Raw genomic sequence first — 14,154 nt, 5'->3', positions numbered from 1 at the left:
CTCGTTTGCACCTGTCAAAAGTACTGGCATAATTTCTACATCAGTAAACCCCAGAAATCTGAGCCCTTCTTTCACTCAAGTATCCTATTTCAGCTAGAACATTCTTTTTGAATGTGTGTGATAGGATCAGTGTATACTTTTCAAATCGTTCAGTCTTTTTCTGCAGCAACAAAGTTTCTCATTCAGGGGATGCTTGCAGTTCCTGCCCGTCCCTCCTCCACTTTTGAATTAAGAAGAGAAAGGCTTAGATTATTTTTGAGGCAGCTGCTAACAGAAATCTTGTTTTCTCAAGAGCTGTGCTTGTCATTGCTTAATGATAGTATAAGTTGGACCAAGCTGGTGACAATTCTACTGTCATGAATGGGCGATGCCTTGGCATGGAGGAGCTGTTCTGTGTGGATCAATGGCCTTTGCAGTAGTCTGTTTCTGCACCCGGAGCTGACTCTCAGGCAGTCTCCACCTGGGCACACAGAGGTCAGAGAAGAACAAGTGGGCGAAGGGTGTTGGTATTTTGGCCCAGTGCTTCAGAATCCAGGATAACTGGTGGCCTGTGGTTTTGTTGCACCACTGCCAGGCAGGGTGTTGACCTTCCTAAAGCTCAGTTTGCCAAATGATTCCCATTCCAGTTAAATGATACAGGCCATGAAGTTGGGCAGCTGTGTATTTTGAGTGTTGAATATATTTGATGTCTTATTCCAAGCAAAGAGAAGATTGAGCTACTTAGAGTATGTATTAAATACGGCTTGATCTTCTGGAAGGTAGCTCTAGTTAATGATATAATGAGAAAAACACTCATAATCCAGCCCCTTGATTTCCTTAAAGCCCTTGTAACTTTTACTTCCCCTCTCACCTTAAACTGTTTCTTTTATCTGATAAGCAGTTACAAACACTGTTTCATTGTATCTTTTGAAACAATTTAAATCAGAAAGTGAAAGTTCAAAATAAACACAATGCCTTTTTAAAAGAGAAAAATAAAATAATTACAGGATCAACAGTATTAAAGTTTCAATACCTCATTTCTCTTAAATTTAAAACTTGATTTACTAGGCATTAAACTAGGTGGGAAGTCTCAGGTTTAATATCATTCAGGGCTGGGAGGTATGTGTGCTCCTGGAACGTAATGTCTTTGGCAGTACTTTAAAATAGCAAGTCAGTGCATAAAGTCACATCACTTTCCTGAGCTGTTGGAATGTGGGAAGGTACGACCAGGCAGGGGCTTGGCTTTGCCCTGTGGTCTCCACATCTCCGTAGCTTCTCAGGCAGGCCTCGTAGCTGTCACTTCTCTTTAGGGTGTTAGCAAGGTCTTGCTCTATGTCTTAAGGGTCCAGACCAGTCTAAACCAAAATGTCGCTCTTTCATCCAACTCAAAACCCTTTTCTTCCCCAGCTCAGGAAGAAACTGCACTGCCCCCGTTTCTGCGGAACCGTTGCAGGGAAGGGGCCATGTCTGTTCTTCAGCTCTCCTCTCTCCACTCCCACCTCCACCCAGCCCCCTCGCCCTCAGTTCCTTTTGGCTTCTCCAGGTCGGGGCTGGAGACGGGAAAGAAGAGGATGACATCTCTTTTCTCTCTTGTGACGCGGGCTCTTGTTATCTGCCATTCTCTTGTGCTTTGTCTCCCTGTTTGCCTCTCCATCTGTGTGTCTGTCTCTTGGGTTCTTCAGAGACATGCCCTCTTCCCCAACCTCCTGGCATGTTCCTAGACTTTGGTGATGCACACTCCATGTGACGTTTTAAAACTCCCTTCCAGAGTCTTCCCCTCTGCCCACCTCTGCCGAGACCCCCTTGCCTGTCAGGCTGTCCGCCTGCCTCTCTCCTTGGTCCCTTTGCTCGCACCAGCGGTATGTGTGCCCTCCCAAACTGGAAGGAGTGGGCCCCTGTCTTGGCTGCCCTCTCTCCTTCCCCCACCACAGCCTGCTGAACAAGAGGCTGGCCCAGGGCTTTGCTGGGCTGGGTGCCTCCCAGGAGAAACACCCTGTGGAGATGCACCTGAGGTCTAGCGTTAGAATGCATGGGCACCACGCTCTTGTGCCCTCAGCTTCCTTCTGCCCTTGGCTTCAGGCCTGAGCCAAGTTGAAGATCACAGGAATGGCCTGTTACTGCCACAATGAGGATTTGGACACTGCTTTTCTAATACTTTGTTTTGATGTATGGATATAAACCTTGAAATTCTAGGGGAGATCAGTCTGAATTGTGAAAATTTTTAATAATGTACAGTTTAGGTATTTTCAAATGTAGCAACACATAGCTTTGAATGAACAGTTTTATTCTCGTATCCTGTTGTGAGAAAAAATTAGCCTTTAAAGGAATCCATTCTTACAGGTTAGCTCAGATTGAAGTTAAAACATTGAAGAAATTCATGATCATTTAAACCTTGTTTTGGGAAATTCACTGAATTTTGTGATAGTTCTTATAGGACACACACACACACATATTCAATCTGCATTTGTAATATAAGAGTTTCGATTGTATAAATTAAAATATCTTAATTTTGTTTCAAGACTTTACAGTCCATGCTGTACACCATTTTGACAAGAAAGCTCACAAATTAGAATCTGCAGACTTAGGCATGTTAACAAAAAAGGTAGGCTGTTTGCTGCCTTTTTGCCTTGCTTTGTTTTTAGCTTATGAGTGTAGGAAATTTAAATGGATCTTCATGGTGTATGAGGAAATCATAGGGTTGGGAATTGGTTATATACCAAGTTAAAATGATCAAAAATAGGTTTTGAAGAAATCATGCATTTATGTTATAGCTGTCCTACACTTTTTTTAAATTAGAAAGAAATAGAATGTCAAACCTTAGGCATTAAGTAACTGAAATTCTGTACCGTACCCTTTTGTTAAGATAGTTGTTTCTGAGCTGTGTTGAATGCATGTTAGTAACTAACATTGACTGCCAATTCAAAGTGACATTGAGTAGATTAGGAAAGTCCACTGACTTGAACTGTTCATTACTTTAATTTTATGTTAACTGCATAGATTAAATATACACAGAAATATCAGAGCTGGGGCCCCAGGCAGTGTCCGTGCACCCAGTGCTGTAGATAAGGAGGAAAGAGGTCCTGTCTGAACTCCATGCCCGGGGTCAGCCCCCTGAGGGCAAGCCCCCTGAGGGCAAGCCGCTCGTTGGTGCTGCGCTGGATGGATGCCCAGCCACTGGGCCTCTCTCTTGTCCATCCTTCCTCGGGGGCAGGAACCACTCCATTGGGCCCGGATTTGGAGTAAATGAGCATCATCAGAGCTGACATTTGTTGGACATTATTGGGGTCCCAGGTATTGTGCTCCTTGCTATATAGACTTTTCCTTTAATCCTCAGAGCAATTTACAATTGCTACAAATTCTTCAAATAAATTCTTATCCCCATTTAACAGATTGACAACCCTGAAGCTCTAAGGAGCTTCTTATCTTGCAGATAGTTCTTCTGGGGTTTAATTCCAAGCCTTACTGACTTCCTGAAGGTGGTGATCTTTTCCACTATTCTGAGCCCCCTCAGGAACGATGTACCAAGCTCCTGGTTCAACACAGGTGGGTCAAGGTGAGCGAGATGCGGTTCTTGGCCTGAGGTGCTCATAGATTGGGAGTAGACAGAAGTCTTGGGAATGCCAACCTTGAGGTCCACGGTGGGCGAGGGCAGGCTGGCTGCAGGTTGACCTGTCAATTCTCAGAGGTGGACATGAGGCTTCTTCATTGAAGAAAGCAATGGAAATGTACAAAGAGAAGTAGAAATGGAGTCTTATTGTTAAAGCCGGCTTGCAAATGGAAAGGTTGAAAATTAATTCTGATTTAGTTGATTTCTGGGTTCTGGAGCCATTCTGATACACTGGGGTGAGAGGTGTTGTGGTTCCGAAGCTGGTAACAGTCAGCTGTGGTTAGGCTTACAGTTTGCTGACTACCTACCACTCCGGCCTCAGGCCAGTTTTCAAACGGAGGGGATGAAGCCAACATCATCATCATTACTTCAGCTTGAAAAAACAGCTGAACTTTCTGGGCCTTAGGGAGGGAATTACCAATGGAGGATGTGTTCATGAGGTTCAGGCTTCATTTGTTCCTTTGTGTAAGTTTAATTTGCATGTGTTGAGGTCAAGCAGCTGGACCAACCCTCAGCACAGATACTTTGTTGCCAAGGCCTGAGGGTGAGGTTTCATGGGACTGTGAAGGGCAGGCTTGGTTGCTCACAGGACACGTTTCGTGAGCATGGTTCTTGGTAATAACGTCATTCTGAGCTGACTCCTGACTTGCCTCTTTAATAGAACCATTTAAAATGAGCAGAGCAGAGTTCTGGACCCCGTGGCAGCCCTGCCTAAGGACTTGTTTAAAGACTTTCACGTGCTTGGCTCTGTGATGCCCAGAGCAGCTCCATCTTACGGTGGAGAGAACATGGACCAGGTATAAATCCATAACTCTGCAACCTTGCATTGAATGGAAAGCTGAAGTAGATCTGGAATGAAGGACTCTTCTGCCATTTTTCTTACCTAGTTCGTAAAAAGACCTATTTTTTTTCTTTTCCACTTTTAGAAATTATCCTGTTAAGAAACAGTATGCTTGAGAAGGCACAGGGAAACCGTGAATATAAAATTTGAGATCCAAGCTGCGTGATTTTATCATCTTTGGGGGCATGTTGTATTTTTGACACAAAGGAGAAATAAGGGCGATTTCCACCAACAGAAACTGCAGCCATCTGTAGCACAGCTCTGTGTGGTGCTGAAACGAGCGAGCAGTTGCTTCTCCCGCAGTTCATCTTTACACAAAGGGGATGATGTAATCTTTTTTACTGCCGGCCACGTGGCCAGCATGCCGTCACTGTCTTCACGCGGATACCTCTGTGCTGCCAGCGCATTATCAGCTCAGAACGACTGTGCATTTGGAATTAAATTGCATTCTTCTTGCAGTGCCTCCCTTCTCCTCGATAAGGCTTTCCTTCACCTGTGTGCACATGCATGTGCCTTCGTGCTGATGATTAGCAGCATGACTTTTTTGCAGAAGAATGAGCAGAAGAGCATGTTATAGAGAGCCATGGAGGCTGCGTGTGCACAGAATTAAAATTGGGGGAGGGAATGCTCTGTTGCCATTAGCAACCTCTTGCCTATTTATTAGGGGGTAAAATGCTCAAAGCTCAGGCTTTCCCCTTCCTTCCACTGCCTTCTCGTGAGTTCTGACAGTAGCTCCCCTAAGCCTGTGCACTCAAGAGGGGTGAACAGAAGGTTGTACTGCCTTCAGTTGCATTTTCATAGAAGCACATCCTTTTCAACTGAGGGAGTCCTACCATGTGGGCTGCCTTTGGTTGTCCTTCCTCCATGGTCATCACTCCATCTGTTGATTTAGGGCAGTGCCAGCGACGTGATCACTGCCATGGACGGCGCCCCTATTTGTTTAGCTCTGGGTTAAGCACTTTCCTGCACTTGCTCATTGGATTCTGCCAACAGCTTCTGAAACACATGGTTACAGAGGAGAAAACTGCAGCCGGTGCTGGGATGCTTTGGCCTGCAGCAGACAGGCCAGGGCAGAGCTGTCCCTTTGCTCCGGGTGACTTTTTTCTTTCAGGGAAGGATTAGGTTGGAACCTTTCTTCTCCTGAAGCGAGCCTGGTGTTTCTCTCGCCAGTCGTTAAGAGTCCCTGGGTGTGTGAACCCCAGCCACTGAGGCTCAGTGACCCCAAGACAGTTTGGCACTCCTGGGCCTGGCATTTGGGATGATGTCATTGCAGTGGTAGGTGCTGCTACCTGCAACATTTAAGGGTTTATAAGGTTTCCTTGATTTGGGGGCCCATGCCTCTGAGGACCTTGCTGTAAAGTTGGGTCCGCACTAACTTTGATCAGCATTTATGGGCTGCACATCAGGTGACAGAGCGTCACTCCTGTATAATAAAAAAAATCAAAGCGTCTTAATCCCAGATTCTGAAAGTGCCATGTTATTTGGGGAATCTGCAGATGAGGAGATGGGAGAAGGAAAGGAGCACCTGTCGGTATTGCTGCCTTCACGCCTGTCATGCACAGTCGCTGTCTCCCTCTCCACCACTGCGGTGCTGTCTTGTCACCCCTCAGGCTGGCATGGCCTCCCGTTCTTCCTCTGGATGGTGCAGTCTCAGGCCTGGGTGGCGGGAATAGAGGTGTGGTATCCTTCTAGTGAGCTGACACTCACAGAGCACCATTGCTGAGCAGCTTTTGGTGCTTAATGTGTCATCTCATTGAATCCTTGCAGCACCCTGGGAGGTGTCACTGTCCCTGCAGGGGACTGCTGGGGCACTGAATCCATCTCTAGGGGGAAGGTGTGATGAGGGTGGGGTGGCCTAATTAATGGATGAAGCAGGTGCCAACAGAAGCCGGAGATCGGGGCGGATTACTGGAGAAAAGACTGTGTCTGTTTCTTCTCTAAAATCAGAAGGGAAGGTAGCAATGGAAGCATTTGGATGTGGAAGGGAAGAGAATCAAATGAGTTAGCATCTTAAAACCTTGCTTTTCTTGGTGAAGTAAGAGGTGACTGTCAGGTGAAAGGGTGAGCTGAGGTCGAGGACTTGAGACCAGGGCCTTTGGAACAGCCACAGCGGTTCAGGTTCCCTAGCGGCTGGTAGTCCATTGCGTCTACCTGTTCATTGAATATATGGTTTTATTTATGGGGATGGTCGACCCAGGCATTTAACCCCATTTGGCCAGCCTGTGAGATGACATAAAGCCTTAGCACAGGACTCTGAAGGAGCCAGCCTTTAGAAGATGTCCTTCCCAAGCTGTTGTTAAGGTTTAGCCTTAACCGGATCCTGCAAAATAAAACATTGAAATAAAAATACCAGTTTAGCTTTGTTTACACTTGTTTACAAAAGGCAAAGGTCACTTTCTTACTGTATACTCAGTTGTGGTAATTTTGTTTCTTGTTCAAGATTTTGTCTCATTAGAATTGAAGCATGTTTTGTGTAAGACTCTTTGGAGACATTTTCAATATGTCAGGGCTGTTGCTTTCCCATCATGTCTGTTGACACATCTAATTGCTTTTCCCTTCGTGATCATTCTACATCTAGTCCTTTCTCACCATCTCTTCTACCTGGGCCTAACCCAAAGTCTGGCTACTGTACTGCACTGCCGCCCTCAGCCCGCCTTGTCCTCTTGACTTAAGCATGTTTGCTATTTAGATCCTACTGAGAGCCGGCCTTTGTCATTAGCCTGCCATAGGATGCCAGAGGGGCAGGAATGCTCTGAAAAGCTGAACTCGGGTTCTCCAGGTGGTCTCACCTGTGTCACTGAGAGACTCGTGTCTATTCTCTATGCTGGGCCTGTTCCAATGTGCAGCTTTCAAGGGGTACCGTACCCTTCCGGTTGCTGTCTCCCACAGAAAGAACAGAAGATGGCAGGAGAACTCAGGCAACAATTAAACCATTCCTTAAACATTCCTTTAAAACTGACCTTTGCAGGCCTGAATTACTCTCCGTAGCTTGGGTTGCCTGTGTGTGAACCAGTCTAGGTTTTTACTTTATCTCTAAACCAGAAGTTATGGTCCCTGTAGGGGACCTGTAGGGACTGCTGGGGGAGCAGAGGAACAAGGGTCTGCCGCTGGACAGGTGTGCAGCCTTCCCTGCTCCCGCCAAGCTCGCCGTGGGCGGGGTGTTGGGGGGTGGGCGGACAGCTGCGGTGTAGGGGAGCTGATCCCGGGCCAGACTCCCAGCAAGACTGGCCTGCACATGGGGGAAACTGTCTGGGCTTGGGTTTCAACTGTACATACCACCACCATTTTCCCTCACTGGGGCAGCCTGGCCCCGAAATTACGAGTAGCCATTCATTTGATCAGGGAAGCACCCTCTATATCAGCACGATTTTTAGTCACTGATGCAGATCACCCTGTCATATCACCGTCTCTCCATTGGCAGTTCAGAGGGACTTTGCTGAAGAAAAGGAAATGCTGATTCTGAGGAGGACAGGAGCTCTGTGTTCACCAAAGGGGTGTGCACCATGATCTCCTGAGTGTGGGAGAAAATCTCAAAAGCTTTTTAAAAGATATTTATTTATAGCTTATTATTTTCAAATGTCTATTTGGTGTTATGTGATATACTAGTACAATAGTATATTTATAATTTATCATTGAGGACATGTACTAAAATTCTTTGGTGTTGGCATTTTTGAGCAAAAGCATTTGAAGACCATTGCTTTAGGCCTGTGGTTCTCAAAGTATGGTTCCGGGATACCTTGGGATCCCCAAGGACTTTTTAGGGGATTTATGAGTTAAAGCTATTTTCACAGCAGGCAAATATAGTCTTAGCTTTTCCTCACTCATTCTTCCCAAAGAATAGTGATATAGTATAAATAAATAAAGTATAAATAAAGAATAGTGTATAGTGATGTTTTCTAGTGGCTGCGTGGCATGTAACATCACAGCAGATTGAAGGCATAAGCAGATGTGAGAAGCTAGATGTGTTCTATTAGGCCAGACCTTAAAGCCAGCCTCGAAAACAATGCCAGTCTTCTTCCTGATTGTTTTGGGAAATACAGATATTTTTAATAAAAAGTATTATTTATATTATGTTAATAGACTTATTTTTTAAAGAAATTAATCTTTAAATTTTTCTCAGCTTTAATATCGTAAGTATCCATATTAGATATCTAGATATTATGTGGATGCAATAGATGACAGTTAGAACCCACATAAACCAAAACTCTTTGGGATACTCAGTAATTTTTAAATGTGTAAAGGAGTCTTGAGACCAGAACCTCTGAGAACTGCTTGCTGTGTTAGAGGTCTGGTTGGAGGTGGGTTGGTCTGGGTCATGCAGTCCAGCAAACTGCCAGCATGGAGAGCCTGGAGAGAGACGACTCAGCACGTGGGAGGACAGTGAAGGTGAGGCCCATCTTTCTGCCCTCTGCCTTGGCTCCATCCTCCCCGTGTCTACTCCAACCCACACCAGTGGCATAGATGGGTTCTTGTGTATTAAATAGGCTTTTGTGGGAACCCCTGAGACCCGAGACCAATCTGTAGCATCATTTCTGGGAGAAAATCCATTCCTGAAATTGAGTAACAGCAGACTTACTAACACGCAGTCTTGGAACCCAGGCCGTTGGAGGTTGAGACTGCGGGTCTCCATACAGTTCCTTTTTGGCAGTTCCTCTTAAGGAGTCTTAAATTGGAGGAACTCTTAGGGGAATTCAGTTGAGATAGAAATAGAAAGGGAAACATCTGGGGTATCCTGTTCTTTTAGTTTCAGACCTTCAGGACAAAACGTGAAAATCTCGTTCACTGTGCTATTGGCTCAGAGAGGTTAGAACCCAGGATTAATTTCCAACCAATCTCTTGCCCGTTGGTATGCTTGTTTTTGTTTTCTTCAAAACATTTTGGTAAAAGGTACCAAATGGTTGTATCCTTAAAAATACATGGACTCATCTGACAGACAAACAAGCTTTGGAGAGGATGTGGAGTACAGCCATGTGGGAAAACAATTTGGCATCGCCTTGTAAACGTGAAAAAGTGTGTAAACTCTGACCCAGCAGTTTCTCCCCTAGGCTTGGAGACACTCTGGAAGTGTGTTCTGGGATACGTGCACAGGGCTGTTCATGCAGCATCATTTATAATAGCCAAAAAGAGAGAGAAAGCCAGTGTCCATTTCAGGATTGCTTATGTAAGTTCGTGGTGTAGTCAGAGAATGGAGCCTTAAATAAGGCTCAGCGTGCACCTCAGTGTAGATTACCTGTGCAAGCTGGAGACAAGTCACAAGAGAATGCAGGTAGTATGATTGCATTCATAGGAACCTCAGAGACAGGCAAACAAAGCAATATATCATGTAGCAATAGATTCCTAAATGGCAAAACTATAAAAAAAAAAAAAAAAGCAATGGAATGGTCATCATAAAAGTCAACGTAGTGGTTCTTTCTGGAGCCAGGCAGGGGGTGCCATCAGGCGGGGTGTGGACAGTGTTCTGGTTCTTGAATGGGATGGTGCGCTCACACACACATGGAGTCCCTGCGCATCCCTTCATGTAGACTGGCCAGCATTCTCTTCTAAATCTAGGGCCTCTTTTGCCTGGGCTTCCATTTTAGCATCTGAAACATTAGAAAAATTAATTTAAAAGCTTTTTTGTGTTACCATAAAGTGAATAATTTAATATTTAAAGCCATCAGGGCTCTTAGAAATTATTTCCTATAATAGCCACCACCCATCCTTCTCTTTGAGGTTTTGAGGTGGTACCATTGCAGAGTTGACTAATGTCATGCCCGTGAGCTTCCACAGAACCTTCTGGGCTTGCTTTTGCAAAGAATAAGGAAGGAATACTTAGTGTGGTTTTTCATCACTTTAAAAACATGTTTTCAAATGAGTTCTGCCTTCGCTAGAGTAGGTGCTGAAGATGTGGCTGCTGTGGAGAGTGTATGTACGAAGGCTGGCATCTTCTTTGCACAGCTAGCTGTTCATTGCAGTGTTTACCTGCGTGTCTAGACAGAGTGGGAAAATCCTGTTTGCTCTTGATCATCAATTAAAGTAAGAGATGATCGTGTATTAAAAAGAGAGACTGTAGGTGGAAGATGAGGACTGAGGGAGAGTGTGGTCTGTCTATGCCTTTTGGCCTCAGGCCTGAGCCAGGTAGCTTAGAGCGACCTCCTCCTGTCAGTTATAGACTTCCCAGAGGCAGGGCAGGTGCAGGCGGGAGAATTTGGACGTCAAGGGCAGGTGCCCTCTTCTCTGGGCACCAGAGCAGCGCACCCTGGTGTCTCCACCAGACCCAGTGGCCACCAGCAAGCTCAAGCTCCCAGCTGGCAAAGCTGCCAGTCTAGCTGGCACTGTCCTCCCCTCCCCGCCCCTCCCCCCTTCAGAGCGGGAGGAGAGGAATCCTTACACCAGTGGACAGGCTCCTGACAGTAGGGGGTGTGAAGTGAAAAGATGGCAGAGAAGGAGCACTTCAGGGGGTTATTGAAGTATTTGTTTCCACCATTTTAATGAGAGCTAGTGATCTCTTCCAAAAATTTGTTCCCTTCAGGTCACTTTTGCCTCATCTGTTTTCATTTCTAACTGTATTCTGATTTGCCCCTTTTCACAGATGGGAACAGGTAAGCAGGGCCCCAGGAATGCTCAGGTGAAGTGGGGTGCCCCTGGGGGGATGGAGTGTGACAAAGAGGTTGGGATAGACGCTGAAAGCTCTTAGGTGGAAGAGTGTTCCGCCTGTGAATTCCCTTATAGTTCCTGAAATTGTGCAGTCAGTCCGGGAGGAGGAAATTGCCAGTGTTAGTCTATCGTGACCATGTGGATTTTAAAAAAATGTCTATTTTTTTCTTTGTGGCTTTTAACAATAACTACACATCTCAGTCCTATTCTTTTTTATTTTTGAGTAAAAATGTATGTCCTTATAGAATGCAGTAATTGCAGGTAAATGGGCAAAATTTCCGCAACTGCGTTTACTTAAGGCACTCATCAAATGCACGCAGCTGAGAATAAGCTGCTTCCTCAGATGGCAGTGGTAATACTAGTGCTCTGGGCACTGTTTACCCATCAGTCCTGTGAGGTGGTATGACTGGGATCCCATTTCACAGATTTGGAAAGAGAAGTGCAGACTGCCCGTCCACAGTCTCCTCCCTGGGAGGTGGCAGGCCAGCCAGGACTCCACACTGCACATGTTGTACTGTGACAGAAAGTTCTGTTTTGTGTTGCGGCACTCGCGCTTTCAGGTGATGTCCATAAAATGCAGTGCCAGCGGAAGTGCGTGTGAAGTGCAGCTTTTACACCCCCTGCACCTCTGTGTCTGGTCATGTCTCCTTTGGAAGGAAGTTGTTTGTAACCTGTGCGGATCATGAGCACCTGGGCCGAAGGTGTACCGAGGTCTCTGTGCCGAGTCCTGGGAAGGTCCTGCAGGTGTGCAAACTGGTTAATGAGCGAGAACCACACGCCCGATTCTAATGTCCTCATTGCGTTTCCATTTGCATTTCTATGCTGAGTTGATTGGGAAAAAATGTTCCCTGGGCTTCCTAGTAGATAAGATGCTGACTTTTTCCCTGTCAGGAACATAGCAATTAGGGCATTGGAAAAAGGAAAATAGATTCCCCAGCCTACAAGGCATACAGCTCTGGGTCTCACCCACTCAGATTGGGTGGGGCGGGGCAAGTCGAAAGAGGTGAACTCGTTGTGGGGGTTGACTCCTCCCTTCACCACCGTCTCCCCTCCCTCACTTATTTACTATGGGACCCCCAGCAAGCAGGAAGAGGCCCTGGGCCTCATAGCTACATGACCCCAGCACAGGCCCAGGTGACCTGACGCCTGTCATCTCAGCCCCTTGGACTTCAGCAGTGTCCCAGGTGGGGTGATGAGTTGTGTGGTCACGCAGTTGGAGCTTCCTCCCCTTTGGTGAGGGTCGCAGCCCTGCTGGAGCTCTTGTGGTCCGCTCCTCTGAGCCTGGGCTGGCTTCTGCTTACTGAGCTCCCACCTCTACCTCAAGTGAAGCAAGGGAAGAGATGCCACCGTGCGTGGGCTGGTAATCTCCTCCAGTTCACTGGGTCCCCAACACTAACTTCCTCCTGAGCAAGCTTCGCCCCCTTCCTCCCAGAGCATTCACACCCTCCCCCCCAGGCACTCCTGTTCTCTTTACCTTGTGAATTTGCATCTGTTTTCATCATCAATGAATATGTGTGAAAATACCAAGTGGGAGATGTCAGTTCACATTAAATCCATTTTTATGTCAAAATTTGTTTTCCCATCAGTATGTCTAAATTATTTGGCTTAATAAACACATTTTTAACCAGAATTTTAAAAATCTACTTTTGTTTGTACGCAGAAGGGAATTTGAGGTGCAAGAGGTGGGAAGGGAGGTAGTTAGAGAATTGAAATGAATTTCTCCTTTTTGTTTTTTACATTAGCAGATACATTACTTTTCTCAACTCTCTCTGTAGTTTCTTAAATTTCTTATTAGGAATTGAGTACAAAGGTTAATGATAGAGACGTTTAATTAGAATTTTTTTTTCCCCTGCTTGGAAATGAGGGTAAGGGACACCAGCACCTGAGCTAACATGAGCAGAAGTTACTTTAACCTTAAAAGCTAGTGAGTCCTAAGTGCTTGGCTTGCCCTCGCCGGTGAGTTGGCCCTTCTTCCTGGAAGGTTCTGCCCAGCATCATGGCCTCAAGGCTAACTCTCTTGTTGAGCAGTCAAGTCTTGTTCTGCCAAGTGGGACCATCTGGGAGAAAACTTCCAACTTAACTGTAGGTTACACTTAGAATTGATCCTGAAAACCAGCAAGTTACAACTACCACTTTTTTTTTAGTTGTCCTTACTTGATGGTAACAAAATTGTTCCTCCTAGGTGTCTTATGCTGTTCCAGGCTCTCTGTCCCCTGCTGGTCAGTGTAAACATCTGAAGGCCAGAACTTAGCTTGCTCCTGTTTGTATTGTCAAGCATCATGGGTCACAGTGTATTTGAGATGTATTTCTGATACATTCAGAAATGGAGAAAATTGTCAAAGCAAAGTAGGTTATCTGAAGTAACTTAGGCAAAGCACCTATAGTATCTGTCAAGGGGGTTTCTGATAGTTAAAACGTTACAGTAGTAATCGTTGACCATGCCATTTATATTTTTATTCACTTCTGTGCTTTGTGTTTTTAATCCCTACATCAGGAGTTTCCAACCCTTTCAAAATGGTCTGGAACACCTTTGTTATGTCAAGGACTTAGTTTTATTCCCAGTGATTGATCAGAATTTCAGTGACAACGGTAATTCTTTTAAGTGGATTTGTCTAATTAATCACAACAGTATCTACATCTCTTTTATAACTAACAGTGCGTGTATTTCCAAGACCTTTACTTGTCCACCAGACTTTGCTTATTGTGTACACATTGTTAAGGCCACTGTTTGGTCTATTGTATGTTTTCTTTTGTTTTAGCTTAAAAGCTTCTTAAAATCAGGAACATGTCATTTGGGGAGGAAAATCTCTGGGGCTTAACAGAGCACTGTGTGTAAATATGTCCTTTATGAATGCCAGGTGACAAAAAACATAGTTCTAAGCTTCGTCAGAGCACTGGCTGGTAGAAAGTTCTGCCAAATTCTTTGATGTTATTAAAGATACATCTTTTTAGTGAGTTTATGTTGGAATTAAATCCATGCTTGCTGAAGTGAAAATAATTTTTCAGTCCTTGAATTAAAAATTCTGTTTTTTTGTCGTGTTTACCTTATATGATATATTAATTAGGATAAATGAATTAACTGAAGACTTTT

General features: G+C 45.1%; 1 protein-coding gene across 5 annotated transcripts in view; it reads left to right on the top strand.

Moving 5' to 3' along the window:
- TRIO (trio Rho guanine nucleotide exchange factor) overlaps positions 1 to 14,154 on the top strand; it is a 356,186-nt gene that overhangs the window by 93,072 nt on the left and 248,960 nt on the right. The window lies entirely within an intron of this gene.

The sequence above is a fragment of the Equus caballus genome, chromosome 21 (assembly GCF_041296265.1).
Source record: "Equus caballus isolate H_3958 breed thoroughbred chromosome 21, TB-T2T, whole genome shotgun sequence".
Classification (NCBI taxonomy): Eukaryota; Metazoa; Chordata; class Mammalia; order Perissodactyla; family Equidae; genus Equus; species Equus caballus.
This window is presented reverse-complemented; position numbering and strand designations above follow the sequence as displayed.